Here is a 16037-nt window from a genome sequence, read left to right as displayed (position 1 = left end):
TCCAAATTTTTGTATGTTTTACCCCTATGTCATGTGTGAGTTAAGTATAGCTCTTGTGAGACATGAAAACTTCAGCATAATTTCTTTTTCATCTTCATTCACTGTAGCACTAAAGGCAGCCTGCCTGAACAGCCAGAAATAGTTGGCGAGTACCGCATGGTCTGTATTTACTAGTGTGGCACGAACCATGAAGAAAACCTAGCAACTAAAGTTTGGTGTCTGTACTCCTTTAGGGCATGTCTTATGTGACAGGGAATAGAATAGTTTTTGTTATGTAAAGGAGATCACAAGCATGTCACAATATTTATTGAACACTGGAAAATGCATGCAAATATTTAATAAACTCTGGAAAATACACGGGAATCACTACAAATATACCATGGTGCCCCGTGCGTGCACAAATACTTGTTCTGTCGGTTCGATGGATATCCAGCAACCAGATTGGAGTGTCCAAGTCTGCTGACATTCATGCCTCTCTTTATGGCAGTTGTGACTTCCACCTTCATATGCCTGTCTATACAACCGTATCCTTCCATTTGTTCTTGCTAATTGTTGTGCTGTTATGTCGTAAAGCTGCTAGCGTGCCAAACTAGGTTTTTCATACCAGACTTTTTAATGTGCTTCTCTGGTAACCAAGCAACAAGGGATGAAGGAGACCACTCAGACCTTGTTGCTTTACCTGAGAGAATAACGAAGTCGAGCACTGTATTTATATTGCTCAGTTCTTGTGTCAAGTCTTAATGTGTATTGGGTGCATGGTGCATTACTGATAACTCAGATTTTCTGGCATGCACATTGTATTCTGTATGTTGCATCTGTAGCCTTTGTCTTCCTCTTTCATGTCTGTGTAAATAAAGAATGTCATGGTTGTGAGGAAACGGGTAATGGGCTGTACAGCTACCCTATTCACAAAGTCCATTGTCAGTTTTCCAGCATCACTTATTTGCTGTCACATTCTACATAACATCAAGGCTCAGAAAAGGGAGAGCAAAGCTTGCCTTTTATTATGACAGGAGCAAATTTGTCAAACATTCACTCATCAGATAGTTGCACCAGCGGAGACTGGAAGTTAGTTAGTATAGCACATACAATCCACATTTCAATAATGATGGGGCCCAGAGAAAGCGGTACCAGCCTATCGAAGATATGAAAACTTTTGATGCGCTGTATGCGTCGCTCAACATGTATCCGCAGGGATGCTATTTCTTCCGTTTCTTTTATCTCCTCTTCACTGAACTGACCTCTTCATAGGAAAGGCGGGTTGTTCAAAGCCACGTTGATTGTCTCGAGCATTTCTTCAACCTTGAAACCTTTGCCATGACAACATCACCATCATTGAAATGAAGGGCCAAGAAACCACTCTTGCTCACACATTCATTGTCAGAAATAGATCCTGGAAACAAATTGGAGACAAAGGACACTGTACCGTCGGGAGAGATGCCAATCAGTCCTTTGAAGGTGTTCGCTGATTTGTACTATGAGAATGTTGCCGACTGCAGTGCAAGTGAGCTGGCTGCCTGACATTTATTTCTGTTGCATCCAGTATGACTCGAGTTGCAGAATACTTTCCTTAGGAGGAAAGTGGCATTTCTTTTTGAACATGTTCCTTTGACATCCACAGAGGTATCTGTGTTAGTTTAGTGAAAGCAAAACTGGGCCAGGTAATACAGATTCTTGATACTGTGGCAGTTGACACACAGAACCTGTCAGCAAGGTCCTTTTCAAAAAGTGCAAGGCGCATTCTTACAAGAAAAAGGAAAAACTCATTTTCCACTGTCAGGCTTCTTGGCCTACCTGCCTGCGATGGGTGTGCTTGTGATGAAGATTTGAGTCTGATGTTTTCTCCCTGTTCCCCTGCATTACAGAAAACAAAAATTGTTTTAAATATTCCATATGATGGCAGACAGGTATAAAATCTCATGTCATCATCACTGTGCTTTAATCGGTCAATAGAAAACTCTCTTCCAACTTTCTTTTCAGGCTTCTCTGCTGTTGCTTTGGTGAGTTCCAGTTCTCTGCTGTTACGAAACAGCACTTATTTTACTCATTTTATGTCTTCTTCCTTTTCTTTTGCTTCTTGTTTAGCACTTTGAAGTTCGACATGAGCCTGTCGGAGTTGTTCTTCGGTAACTTTCAGCTCATTCTTCACTATTGTGAGTGATTGCCTCATATCTTGCGCTTCTTTTTGTCCCGTGCAATCCCGTGTACATTGGGGCGGCTGTGATTTCAAAGAGCTGAAGTCCATTTCAACATCCAGGCATGCTGTTGGTACATGAGGCGTTCCAGAAAGTTCATCACAAATGTCGTCGGCTTGCATTCCACTGGCTGTTGTTACTTCTCCATTCACAGCAACATTCTGCATGCAACGCTCTTTCGGTGGCTTCGTTTGCACTTAACTTTGCTTGTGTGCGAAAATAAATATGCTTGGAACTGCATCTTTTTTGAGGCCCCTTGTGCCGGCAGCAAAGTTTGCATAAAAGTCACCATTGGCGAAGTGCTTTGAGTACACTTTTGTGTGCTTGTTTATACGGAACTCCTTGCGCTCATCTCTCCTTATTGCGACAATCCATTTTTTTTTCAAACCAAAATTTGTGGGGAACCCTAGAAAAGAGACCTGCAAAAGTACAGCCCACTTAGTAATTTGTCAAAGTGCAGGTGTAAAAGCATCAATAAACATGCACTTTGAAAAAATGGTATCAGATGTCTTGTGTATTCATCAAGGTGAAGAAATGAAAAATGTACATTTTCTTCACCTCTTCAGTACATACAGTTGAAGACAGAATAATGTGAACCATGCTTGTGCAATCAAGCTCGTCTAAGCACCATCTAGCAATACTAATGTAGTGTCTCATACTTCTGCAAGTGTCACGTGCACTTGCACATAGAGGAAGAAAACCTTCGTATGTTCATTAATAAATGCGAGGCAGGATTTGAAGCCACAGAGTTTGGCACATAATATTTTGTCTGCGAATGTGCTTCAGTCTAGCAGAGAGCTGTGGGGATGCGTATGTACAGGAAAAGTTTATCCGTCGCGCGGTAGCAGAGTTAAGTGTCTAAGTGCACCGCGTACCGTTAGTTACTACTAAGCTAGTTGGACGACTGTGAACACACTAATAACGCTGCTAAAGGCTGAGCTCTATGCACACAAAATTTCGAGCGAAGGCCCTAGCGATGAACCGCGCTGTCGCGCTATTTTGCGCGTGTCGCGCTAGGTTCTGCATTCACAAAAAAATGTTGCCCGTAGCCCAGAAATGCTGCCGCTTATGCTTTGTTTTAGGCTTCCAGTTTGTGCGCTCCTCCCCATGGTCTGTCGTCGCCTCAGCAAGCGGACCGGCTTGGGTCAGCGCCGTTGCCGTAGAGAAAATATTCCTTTTGCCGTGACTGTGAGGCAGAGCTGCAAAACTTAACTTAGTATATCAATGTACTGTCGTTAAAGGAGGGCTAACAACTCTTCGAGCGGACTCGACTACGAGCAGGTGCACTGCAGGGCGAAATGCGCGTCGATCCGGGTACGGGCGTTCGATCAGCAGAGGCGGTGCGCCTAGCCGTCGATGCAAAATCACTCGCGGTTTGCTCACTTCAGATCAAGGCGACCGATTACGGGAGTGTTTGCTAAGTCGGAGTGCGCAGGCACTGACCCTACGAAAACACCGCTGCTGCTGCTGCACTCCGCTTATGTCGCCGTCGTTTGCTGCAGGTTCGCAACGGAGAGAACGACGGCGCTCCTCACCGCGCCGCATCGTCGTTCTTTTTTTCGCGCACACAGAATATCACAGAACTCGCTATGAATGCTTGAGACGCGGATGCTAGCAAATGAAAAAGAGGTGCGCACGAGCAACATTTTGATTTTCTGACGGGCCGAAACAGTCGCCAGCATCGGAAACAATGCATCTGCTCGAGTGCACGGAAGGTAGCACCTTTATATTTGTGCTCACTATACAGCGGAAAGGCTACACGGTAGAAGGAACTTTTCGCTGCTCTTGCAATACTTGTACCATTTATTTTAACGTGAAAACTAACAGGTCACGGACGAGAAGGAGCAAGCATGCAGCTGTTTCATGCGCTCCCAGCTCTGGATACACACCTTGTTTCCGTGCGCGTCTCTCACGCCGCGCTGGCTGCAGAAGGGCACACAGCAGCATGCCGGCATCGCGACTGTAGCTTGGAGCAGAGAGCCAATGTCAAGGAAGATGTCTAGGACACAGAAACAAGAAAATTGCGCTTCTTGTGGCTGCGCTGGGCGCCGTACCTTTCAACGCGGCCCGAGCGCAGTCCAGCAGGCGTATGCCCAAGTAATGGCGGAGGCACCGCAGTTCCCGCGCCACATACCAGATGGCGCTAAATTTTCTAAAAGGGTCTATTGGCGACGTCCCGAGCGCATCCACATCACGCGTCATCTGCTGCGAGCTGTTGAGGTGCTTGCATGCACACCGTAGACAGCGGTTGCTCTAAAAGTTTTTTTTATTTTAGCCTAGCGAAATAAAATGCATTTTCCGTGTTTTCTTCGGGAAGCCTTCAACTTATTACGCGAGCTGACTGATCCATGGGAAAGCGGACTTGCTCGTGGCGCCCACTTTCCGATTGTTGAGGGAACAGAAATCGATGGACCCCTGCTTTATTTTTTGCGCTTATAATAGAAGCATGCTCTTCGTATGTTATGAGTGTTGTCTCGTTTGAGCAGTCAAGTGCTCCCGTGCGTGAAAAGCGGCACGTGCCGTGCATGCCTTCGCCGATGTGCGCCGTGAAAGTCGCGGCGTTTTGTATAGCTATAGCTACCAAGTTCTTGTCCGCCATTCATCGCTCGATAATGAAACTCAAATTATCAAGACTGGGTCTGTGCGCACGACGTCGTGATCGTGAGCAGGAAAAGGTATGCACACGACGCGACTTTAAAGCCATCAGCGGCGGTGGCGGCAGCGGCGGCGCGCGCTTGAAGAATGTTCGGCTCGGTCGCCGGCCGCCGCGACTACTCGATTAAAATCGGCTGCCGGACGTACTACTTACTGCTTGCCGCGGCGTCGTGAGCTGCTGCTGGCGTTGCAATCTGTAAATAAAGCGATGTGCGGTGGCTATTCTTTTCCGCTTTTACGGGGGTACCCGAATTGCTGGCAGCGAGATTCGTGACAGTTGCGCTGAAAAGCACAACGCCGTGCTCGTGCCGTATTGCCCCGAATCAGAATTAACTGACATCCCTTTACTGTTGAAGAACGTTTGGCTCGGCCGCCGCAACGCCGTGCTCGTGCCGCACTGCTGAGACTCAGAACTGACACGCCTTACAACAGTAATATACCCCGACCCCAATCGTAGTCGGGCTGACTCGCGCGCGGAACTCTTTCTTAGGTTGGTGCTCCTTATCACATTTAACAGCTGTCATAGACTGTACGACAAGCAGCTTATAACTGTTTTTCTAGCAGTGCTACATTCTCTGTTCGGCGAAGTGGCTGCCTGCCTGGAATCGTGGAGCCGTGTGAAGTACTGCTGCGCCAGAATATGTTTGCAAAGGAAAATTCGATGCGCACAAGGAAGCGGGCGAGCATCACGGCACTGACCGCACCCGCGATCGATCAGTATATATCGCCAGCATGGGCATGCAGCGGTAGCGGCACACAACGCCGATTTGAGTAACGTGACTACGACAAGAAAGCAGTCTCCGCGACCGCCTGTGAGCCATGTTTGGCGCCGGAATAGGGGGAACGGGCTCGACAGCCGGCAGCCGAACCCGAACAGTCTCGTCGAGCACTCGCCGCCACCGCCGCTGAGGGCGCTAAGGTCGCGTCGTGTGCATACCTTTTCCGGTTCAAGGTCACGACGTCGTGCGCACAGAGTGCTAGAGTAACCTTGAGGTGCGCTAACGTAACCTTGAGGCATGAAAGGAGCCGAGAAAAGTGCCGAGTGCGACGATTTCAGCGCTGCACGTACGCGTTTGTAAGCTTCGAACATACATTTCCTTCGACTCATAGAACCTTTTTGCAGTAGCCAAGCCGCTTGCAAAACCCTACGTGACTCGAATGCTTTCACTGTCCGCACCGATGAATAGTCGCCCACGTGTAATTGAGTGCTTCGAAATAATAGTAGAGCATTTTGCTGTGCGTGCGCATTGTGTCCTAGGAGTGCGACGGTTACGGCAACTGCAGCCCCGCGCTGAGCAACGTTTACATGGCTTCATGAGCGCAAACAGTACTGCTCGTTTGCGTGGCGCAAAACGCCAGGTGGGTTATCTTTATCTTAAATATTGCGTACTCTTGCTCACAAATTCCACTTTTACTCATGCATTTACACACCATATTAACACTGCAATAAGCGCCTGCTTGGGAAACGCTTCACGTAGGATACCGCGGCTCTTTCCGCTAATTGTATCTCCTTTCTCTTATGTCACCAAAATTTAATTTTTGATCGGTTTAGCTAAAAATACGTTCGAACATTACTTGAATTTATAAAAACGGGTCACATATATCTGCAATTCCCCCTTATTGTACTCGCGTCCTGCGATGTAGGCAGTCGTCGCTTTGAGGGCACTGTAGCCAAAACTACGCTCGACAGCTATTTGCAGAAGCTAAGACTTGCGAATTCGCTCTCTGCAATAGCCGAAATCGCACACACGAATCCTGCGTACTCGCTGGGCCTCGGCTTGAGGTCGCCGTCAGCCCACACCTTCGCATGCCAGTTGTCTCTGACAGTCACGTGCCCGTCACCGTCGGCCAAAAGTGAACGCGATTGAGTGGAGCTCAAATATAGATCGGGCAACTCTTGGCGGACAACAGCAGTCACTTTTCGATAGAACGGAAGCAGTCTGAAGCATGCGTATGGACTGTAAAAGATCGTCTCGAGTGGTAGTCTGAAAAGCCACTCGAATTCAGAGTTTATTGCCTCTTCAAAGTAGCCGTTGAATCAGTGACGGTCGACCGGGCTGCACCGCTTTGCTCAACGCAACGGAAAGAACGGTGTCAAATCCTTCACCACTTTTGGAATTAACAAATTTCATAGCCGCTCCACGAGATGTGCCACTTCGAGCAAATTTGCACAGCGTTCAATGCAGCTATAGCACGATCTCGCGCATATGTGAAAACACGCGGCAAACACCAACACACGGTCGCAGCAGACGAAAGTTTTGCACTCATGCACACTATTTGGCCGCTACACCGACAGCACTAGTGTCGGGCTATACTCGCGCTGCACTGGCTCGGCACTTTTGTGAACTAGTGCAGAAAGTGCAGCCAAATCGAGGAGACCTCGGATAAAATCACAATTGTATGCGCCGACGGGGCCGTATGCAGTGGCGGCGACATGCGGCGCGTCGTAGAAGCCGCAGCAAAAAAAAAATGCAGCGCCCGGGCATGCGGCTCAAAAGGCAAGCAGACGACATGCGTGTTTGCTTCAGCGGGCACGTCGTGACGTTTTTTTCTGCGCCCTTAAGTCAAACAGCAACAGTTTTTGTCGGTGTCTGTTCGAGGGCCATAATACTAACAGCGCTGCTACGCGCAGTGCGGCCTCCTTCGGAATTGGCTGGACTAAGATGGGCCGCAGGTGTTTTGTTCGAAATTGCAAAAGGGGCTACAAGTACTGCAGGGAGAAGGTGAGCAAGGTGAGAATGTTGTTGCCGCTTGTTGCCTTCTCGGCTGACGTGTATTCATAAACGCTGCGCAGTACGACGCCCGCGTTCTCCTCCAGCAGATGAAACTCAGCATGGTCACGTACTCGGCGAACGTGAAGGCTAAGGCTTTCATTTGAGCTAGTTGGTTGTAGCAGTGAAACATATTGACTAGCGCAAACACGTGAAGGCATGTTTGCCTTCCACAAATGCCAGCAGCGCGTATACACCCATCCAATCAAAGTCATCGCGCGGGTATCAAACAATAGCCCTGCGTACAACCAGAGGCTACAGATCATCTTATAGCGGTCATGGAAAAGAACGCGTTTTATTTTTACTGTGCTCAAAAGTTGAAGCTTAGCACCAGTTGCTCTTTCGGCTGCCAGCGGTAAAGGAGCGCGCGAGAGTGCCCTCAATAGAAGTCAGGCGCGCGCGGCAGGACGGGAGCAACGCGCTCTACCGGTTGCCTTGGCAACCGAAACGGCAGTAGTTTCTTTCCAGGCCGCCAGGCGCCACCAGCATGATAGTGGTGCCGCGGGCTTGTGACCTTTTCTGGTCGTCTCAGACAGCGGAGTTTCCACTCGTACTAGAGTGCTATAGAATATGGGTAGTGGGTTAAGGGAGCGGCCGCTGGGAAGGCGGCTTGTGTCGACGATACCAGGTGGCGCAACCAAAGCATCGGCTGTATGAAATGCAGCGCGCCGCGCCGTGACGGAGCGCTGTGCATACAATCGTCGGAGAAATAAACAAGACTCTGTCTTTTAAAACAGGTCCTACGAATACGTGAAGCTTTACACAGATATTGCCGGCGAATCAAGAGAATTAGATGTAGTAGTAGCCAACAGCCGAGAGCGCGGTAGTGCGGACGAGCGGCCCCGTTAATGCTTCGCAACGCTGATCGTGCTCTTTTGCAGATACGGCTCCTATATTTCAACGTTACTGCATAGTAGTATTATCACCGCCCATAGGAAACGCTGAGTAAAGGGAGAGGAGTAAACATTATATCGATCATCGGGGTTATCCAGCGGACAACTGGAAGCTACATGTCGGCAATCCTGGCCGAGCGTACTCCAGCTTGAGCCTCCGGAAGTGTTTAAGTAGAGGGGCGGGGTAACAAGAAATTGAAATTTAAAAAAAACGCTCCACTTAGAGACCGTTGTGTGTACCGCGAACTATATGAGAATGCGATAATTTTAAGTGTGGTATGCTTGCCCCTGTTTAATTGTTGTTCTGATGTATACATTTTTTTCTTCAAAACGAAGGGTCAGTTGCCGCCGATGTATAAACGCTGATGAATCCAAGACAAGACAAAATAACTTGTATAAAATAAAGCACTCGTTTATTGCAGTGCTCCAACTATGCACACTGTGAAACATATCCTTGAATTTCTCAAAATAATGCCGTGTTTTCTTGTTTGCACAGTACATATTTAGCCGCGCGACTATGAGCACTTGCCCATCTTAGCATGAAGCTTCTTTTTCCTGCGACGAACATCCAGCCTAGAAAAATCGTCCGGCACAGACGCTTCGTCAACTTCACAAGGGTCGTGGTCGTTCGTCAACACGCTACTCACAGTGTCAATGTTCGGACACCTCGATTCCTTGTTAACTTCGTAATCATTACTTTGTGGTCTTTTCGCTTGATTAGGATATCTACTTGTGCTTTTCCTCTTTCTAGGTGGTCTCTGTAGCGATGTTTTCTTTGACAAATAGCTCGGCGCGTTCGGCAGCAAAGTTGGCACCGCCTCGGGTAAAAGTTCCGGCTTTCCACGCGGGATGCGGACATCTTTGCCGTCAATGATGTGTATAAAGTCCCTCACAATGTATGATGGCTCGAAATGGAGCTCACACACAGAGCAGGTTTCGTCCAAAACCTTATCTTTTCGATGAAGGTTTCGTTCCCACTGCTTGCGTCGGTTCTCATCCTTTGGCATAGCGAAGAGCGACGGCTGACCGCCTTTCGTCCACTGGTATCCCGTTTTGCAAACGGGAGCAAAACAATGCCGTTGACGCCGACTATTCGGCATGACCGTAGTCTTAACGCCTCGAACTCACAAAGAGGAAAAATGCACCGCACAAAAAGCAACAAAGAGCTGCAGGCAGCTTGGCAGCACTGCTAGCCGCGAACGCGGGCGCGCCGAGCCTACAGCCCACGCTACAACAGCGCCACAGCTTACACCCGGGACCTGTCGACACTCGCCGCCTCACCGCATCGCATGGAGCACGCCGGCTCCTGAACCCACTACCCACATTCTAGAGCACTGTATTCATATAGTCCTCCTCCGTGGTTTCGGTAAACAGCTTCAATCCGTCTCATCTGGTCTTCACAAAACATTTTTGGTTCGCGGTGTGGACTCTTGCTTGTATTCAGTTGAGACCCTAGACCTTCTCTCTGAAGCGGGTGTTGTTGCGGTGTATCGCTGTAGCCGGGAGGTGAACAATGAGCGGTTGCCAACGGAAACTGTTATTGCCGCTTTTGCGGGTACTGCCTGCCCATCAGAAATAAAAGCATGGCTTCTAATCTTCCGTGTAAATCCCCTTCCATTTAAGCCACTGCAGTGCAGCAGTTGCTGGCGATATGGCCATAGTGCTCTTCGCTGCAAGTCCACCTTGCGCTGTTGCAAATGCGGCAATGACTAGCCATCAAATGTATGTTCTGATCAAAGCGAGAAGTGTTGCCTTTGTGGTGGATCTCACGCTGCAAACTCCACGGATTGTCCTCGGGATCATGAATTGTAAATTCTAGACATAACTGACCGCAAACGCTGTTCGCGGTGCGAGGCAATATCAGAAATTAGAGAGAGCTCACGGCTGTGCATGCTGCAGGTGTGTCAGCCCGTTCGGGATGTGACACTAGATTAGTCTATTTCAAGCAATAGTGACTGTCATGGAAGCCTCTATGGATAAGATGGTTTACAGGATAATGTCCACTGTTACAGAGTGCATATCTAACGCTTTGGCTACGCAGATTACCCAGGCCATGCAATTTGGAATGACTTCTGCCATGTCCCCCGTACCTTCGTTACAGACCGAACATCCCTTGCCTGAGCAGTCGCAGCCCCAGGAACAAGTTACTGCTGTTTCTCTACTTCCTCGGTCCACTAATTCAGAAAATGCTCCAGTTATTCATGATGCAGAGATGGTGGATTCAGATACGCGGATCCTCAAACGCAACGGACCCCCATGTCTAACACTTCTTCGCAACATCCTCAGCTGAAATCAAAGAAGCAACAGATTGGTTCTAAGCCAAAAGAAACTATTTTAGGTCAGACAGTTGCTGCTGCCCGCATTTCTCAACCATAGGGGTGTTAAGAGTTCTCAAGTGGAACTGTCCGTCATTTCTTTCAGCTTCAACAGACTTACTATACCTTATATCTCTACATAATCCAGACATAATTATTTTACAAGAAACTTGGCTTACATCGGAAAAACACTTCCATTTCAAAGTTATTCTTCATTTCGACAAGATCGACAGTCAAGAGGAGAAGGCTTACTTAAACTAGTTTCTTCTAAATTTTGTAACAGGGCTAAGATTACTTTTCAGTCAGCTACTGTAGTCTGTGAGTGATTGGCTTTAGATTTTGAAATTACAGGGTGCTATCCCTTTTCATTAGCAAATGTTTATTTTCCTTGCGGTGTGCAGGATACCAGGCTGCTAGATCTCCTGCTCCTCAATTGTCAGAAGTCAGTTCTCTTGGTCGGCAACTTTAATTCTCATCATGTGTCGTGAGGCTTTAAGGCAGATTTCTGCGGTAAGCACCTTTGGGATTGGGTTACTGATAACAACCTTTCGTGTATCAATTCAGGTTCGGCCATATTTCTCCGCGCAAAGATTCGATCTGTGTTAGATATAACTTTCAGCAGGCCTAGTGTTCCTGTACTCAATTGGTCGACTGTGGATTGTGGAACGTCTATCGATCACACACCTTTCGTTTTTTATGTTAATTGCCGTGTATCTCCGGCGTGCTCTCAGTTGAGGTCATGTATAAACTATGACCAGTTCCAGTCCTCTATGCGCTACACACTTGCTTCAGCGGTTAATTCTTCTGAAGAAATATAGCAAAAGGCATATGCTTGGCTATTGAGGTATGCCGAACGAAGTCTGAATTTTTGGTACGTACATCAAGAGGAAACACTCCAGTTAGATGGTGGAATGAAGATTGCTCGCGGGATTACAGACGCAGAAAGGTTGCATGGAAGAAGCTCCTACACAATCAGTGCCCCAAAAAATGGCATGATTATAAGGTCATTGTGGTTACTTTTAAACGCTTAATCTAACAAGCGAAAGAAAATTATGAATCCGAGCGCCTTGATTTCCTATCAAAATCAGGAGATCGTCGCGCACTTTTCGGTTTCTCAAGATTGCGGAAAGAGATTCCGGTTTGGGAAAATTCAACCTCATGTGCTTTGATCCCGCAAGAAGCAATAGAAACAGTTGAGACAATTGCCAAAGGATTAGAGCAGCGTTTCGCCTCTGTACTTCCTTTGCGCACCGCGTTTGTGGCGTCAGTGGACCAGTTTCCGCATATCCCCCCTATTACCCTTCCCGAGCTTTCCCCGATTGTGTTGAGGTTACCAACTGCTGCTCCTGGCCCTGATAGGGTAACATAAAAAATGTTAAGGATCCTCTTTGAGGAGTCCCCTACATCCTTACTTCAGCTGGTTAATTTTTCAATAAAACATGCATTTATTCCTCCTGAGTGAAAATCGCACGTCTTCCCTTTACCTAAAGACAATGGTGGTGGCTGTACTCTGGATAATATTAGGCCCATTTCATTGACATGAAACGGGGTGAAGTTAATTTAAAGGATCATACTCCTACGTGTTTCAGAGTTTGTGGACTGCAATAATATCTTTAGTCCCTGTCAAATTGGTTTCCGTCAAAAATGTTCCATATGGGCTGCTCACAGCGATCTTGATCGAGAGTCGCATTCGTCTTGCGCGGCAGCAAAAAATGAATGCTGCGTTGGTGACATTAGATGTAGCCAAAGCTTATGACAACCTAGAACACTACATATTATTGCAAAGATTATATACTCTGCAGTTTCCGAATTACTTACTTGCGTGGATATCTGCGATCCTTGAAAACAGACAGTTTTTTTTTTTTGTGTACTAAATGGTGTCAATTCTGGTAGATATAAACAATTCAGAGGTGTTCCACAAGGGGCAGTCTTGTCGCCTGTGCTCTTTAATATTCTAATGAGCTCTATTGCCAGCCATCAAAACATTCGCACGTACGTCTATGCGGACGACATTGCATTTTTCACTGCTGCAGCTGACATTCAATCTCTCTATGTGCGCCTGCAATCATAACTGAATTTGCTTGAAATTTGGTTGTGTGACTTACGTCTCACCTTAAATGCAAACAAGTGCGCTGTACTTATTTTTCAAATGAAAGATTCTGTTCATCTGTCTCCGAGTTACCAGCGACAAACTATTCCTCAAGTTAAGTCATTAAAATATCCTAGTGTCATTTATGATGACAGCCTCACATAGTGCTCTCACATTGCCCATGTTGCAGCGAAAGGGGCTCGTGCTGTGGGCATGTTGCGTAGATTAAGTAATCCCCGGTCTGGATTGCGGAGAGATCCACTTTTGCTGATTTATGTTTTGTATGTCCGACCAAATTTAGAATTGGGATCTGTGCTGTTTTCTGGTAAGGCTGCTTACAAAATTCGCCCCCTCGTTGTTTTGGAGCGGGAATCGCTTCGGTTGTGCCTTGGCCTCCCCAAATTTGTGGCCAATAACGTGCTTTATCTTGAAGCCCTTATTCTTCCTTTATCATCTAGTTTTCAATTCCTAACTGTTCAGACGTACCTAAGGATATATGAACCAGAGTTACACCGCTCCTTGTCTGTTTTTTGTTGCCAGCCGACTTCCTTTCCTGGAGTCCACTGGCCTAGATTTCGGACCCGGCAGGTAGTTATGGTGCAAAATTTGCTTGATCCTTTAAATGTTCTTTTGTATAACATACTTCCGTCAAAAAACAGTGGGTACTCTGTAGAAATTGTCTGTGATGATATTTCTAAAAAACACTAAGCATTTACCACCCCGCATTTTAAATGGATTATTAGAAGAGCATTTACAAAACCTACCTATTAGCTTAACGATAGCTACTGACGCCTTCCAATGTGATGAAAAGGCAGGGGCGGGAATATATTGCCCGCTTCTTGATTTGTGTTTTTCTGTGCTGCTTCCCAACAGCACCCCAAATTTCCAAGCGGAGTTTCTGGCGGTGGTGCTTGCTCTTCGCAAACTAGAGCCAGCTTTCTCTTCAATGGCTGTCATCACAGACTCTCTTTCGTAGTGTTTGTCCCTTGCTTCGGCTGTGGATTCGCCAATCTGAACCACCTTCCATTCATTACTCCCTCCGTATTTGAGCCTTGTTAACATGATATGGGTGCCAGGTTATAGCGGTGTGACAACCAATGAAGTTGCGGACTGCCTGGCAAAGGCGTTCCTCAATGGCCCCGTGCTACCTCTCGTTTTGGCTACAGCGTACATCACAGCAGCATTGTTTCGAAGACAGAATTTGTTGAAAATGACAGCTGGATCTCTTTTGAGATCTGATGATTACCTGCACCTGAAGTATTCGTGGAGTAGGCAATCATGCCATTCACGGCAGGTTGAGGTATCTCTATCAGGGCTGCGCTGCGGGATCCCACCTTTAAATTTTTATTTGCACAGGTCTGGGCTGGCGCTTAATCCCGTCTGTGTATTCTGTGGTGAGCACGAAACCATAGATTATTTTTTTTGTCACCGATACACCATGATGAGAAGACGGCTTTTAGAGAAACCACTACAACAGCTCGACCTTTCTTTGAGCAGCCCAGTTATATTGCCGTTTGGAGCCACCATACTTGGGTACAGCAATAAGTTTGTTTTTACCGCCGTCCTAAATTATTTAACGGAATCAACTCGGCTACCTTGTTATTTTTTTATTTTTCAATACTATTTTAATTCTTACAATTATCATTATCTTTTATCTTTGGTTACATCTATAAACATCAGTCTCGATACCCTGCGTTTGTTATGCATTTCCCGTTTCCATTCGTTGTTCCTTTTTGTGTACTTCTTCTTTCCTTACCATTCTTTTTATTTTCGTCCAGGAAATATTTACCTGAAAAACTCTCTGGGCCCCCAATTCTTGGCCAATCCTCCTATGTTGGCATGTGCCAGAGTATGAGGATAACAACAACAGCAACAATAAATCATGCATAGAGCCGGGCCTTCGACAGGTCCCAAAGGCGACTGACAGCAAAGAAAAGATGAGAGCAACAACGTGAGTCAACCCATCCTGTGGATACAGCTACGCTGCAAAGCGAAGCACAACAGTGTAGGCACTTTCACCACAGTGCGCGGAATGCGGGAACAGATATAGAGCGAGGAACACGAAGAAGCTAGAAAAAGGAGAAGCAAATGATGAAGTTACCGGAGGAAATTTGGGTATGTGCCATCGCTTCAGAGGCAACAACAACAACAAAATGCAGTAGAGAGAGGCTGTACATATGCCTTCACGAGTGAATAGCGAACCGAATTGCTACGAGCAGCTCAGGCGGCTTCTTCCTCATTTACGAGCTTTAACCCATTCACGCTGCCGCGTCCTACTCTTAAGACGGAGCTTAAGTTTAAATTCCAGCTTTTGTTCCACAAGTGTATTTGCCGTACTCGTAGCAGCCGTAATATGCTAAATACTGCTTGTTATAACATTTAAAATGGTAAATATGCGTATTGCGACGGGCTGTTCCTTTCTAGAGCATATAAAGAGCCAGCAGTCAATTGCTCGGAATAATTTTCGAAATTCCCTTTTGTAAGCATTCGGGAATAGGCGCTAAATATGCGCCGAATGCAATGTTAGACATGATGCACAATACGTGTGCACTTTAATCTGTCATTTCTCTAAATGCGGTAAATACGCATTCCAACTGCCTACGTCTGCTTAAAGGGTCATGGTGGGTAAAATCTGCCGCCATTTGGAAGTGAACAGGTATTTTGGAGCCATTTTGGAGCGCAACATCGCAACGGTGAAGTGCAAATTTTTCATCACTAAGTTTCGTAATAACATGTGCACGTTATTAAGATGGCCAAAATGCAACTTAACTAGGCACATTAGAGCGCTAGGCTGGTTGCTCCCATGGTCTTTATAAGCAATGACGAATACTTTGTCGCCTTATTTTACCGTAAACCTTTTTCACCAGTTTAGACATTTTTCATCATGGGTTTTGTTGCAGCCTGTTGATTTGTGCTTGTATAAAACATTCCCTGTTAAACTTTAATAACGTACATAGTTAAAACAACTTCTGAGTTCAAATCTACGAAGAGAACGTGAAGGTATAATACAAATAACCAAAAAACAGTATTTCTTACATTCACCTTACGCACGTTTGATGCCAGGAGGATCGTTCTCAGCACTCACCTACCAACAACAACACAAGCGGTAGTGTTTATAT

At 46.5% G+C, this 16037-nt stretch overlaps 1 pseudogene; it reads right to left on the bottom strand.

The window, feature by feature from the left end:
- Positions 1–793: 793 nt before the first annotated feature.
- Positions 794–4150, bottom strand: LOC144129503 (uncharacterized; annotated as a pseudogene).
- Between the last annotated feature and the right edge of the window lie 11887 nt (positions 4151–16037).

Source organism: Amblyomma americanum, chromosome 4, assembly GCF_052857255.1.
Source record: "Amblyomma americanum isolate KBUSLIRL-KWMA chromosome 4, ASM5285725v1, whole genome shotgun sequence".
Taxonomy (NCBI): Eukaryota; Metazoa; Arthropoda; class Arachnida; order Ixodida; family Ixodidae; genus Amblyomma; species Amblyomma americanum.
Note: the sequence above shows the minus strand (reverse complement) of the source record. Positions and strands in the feature narration are given on the sequence as shown.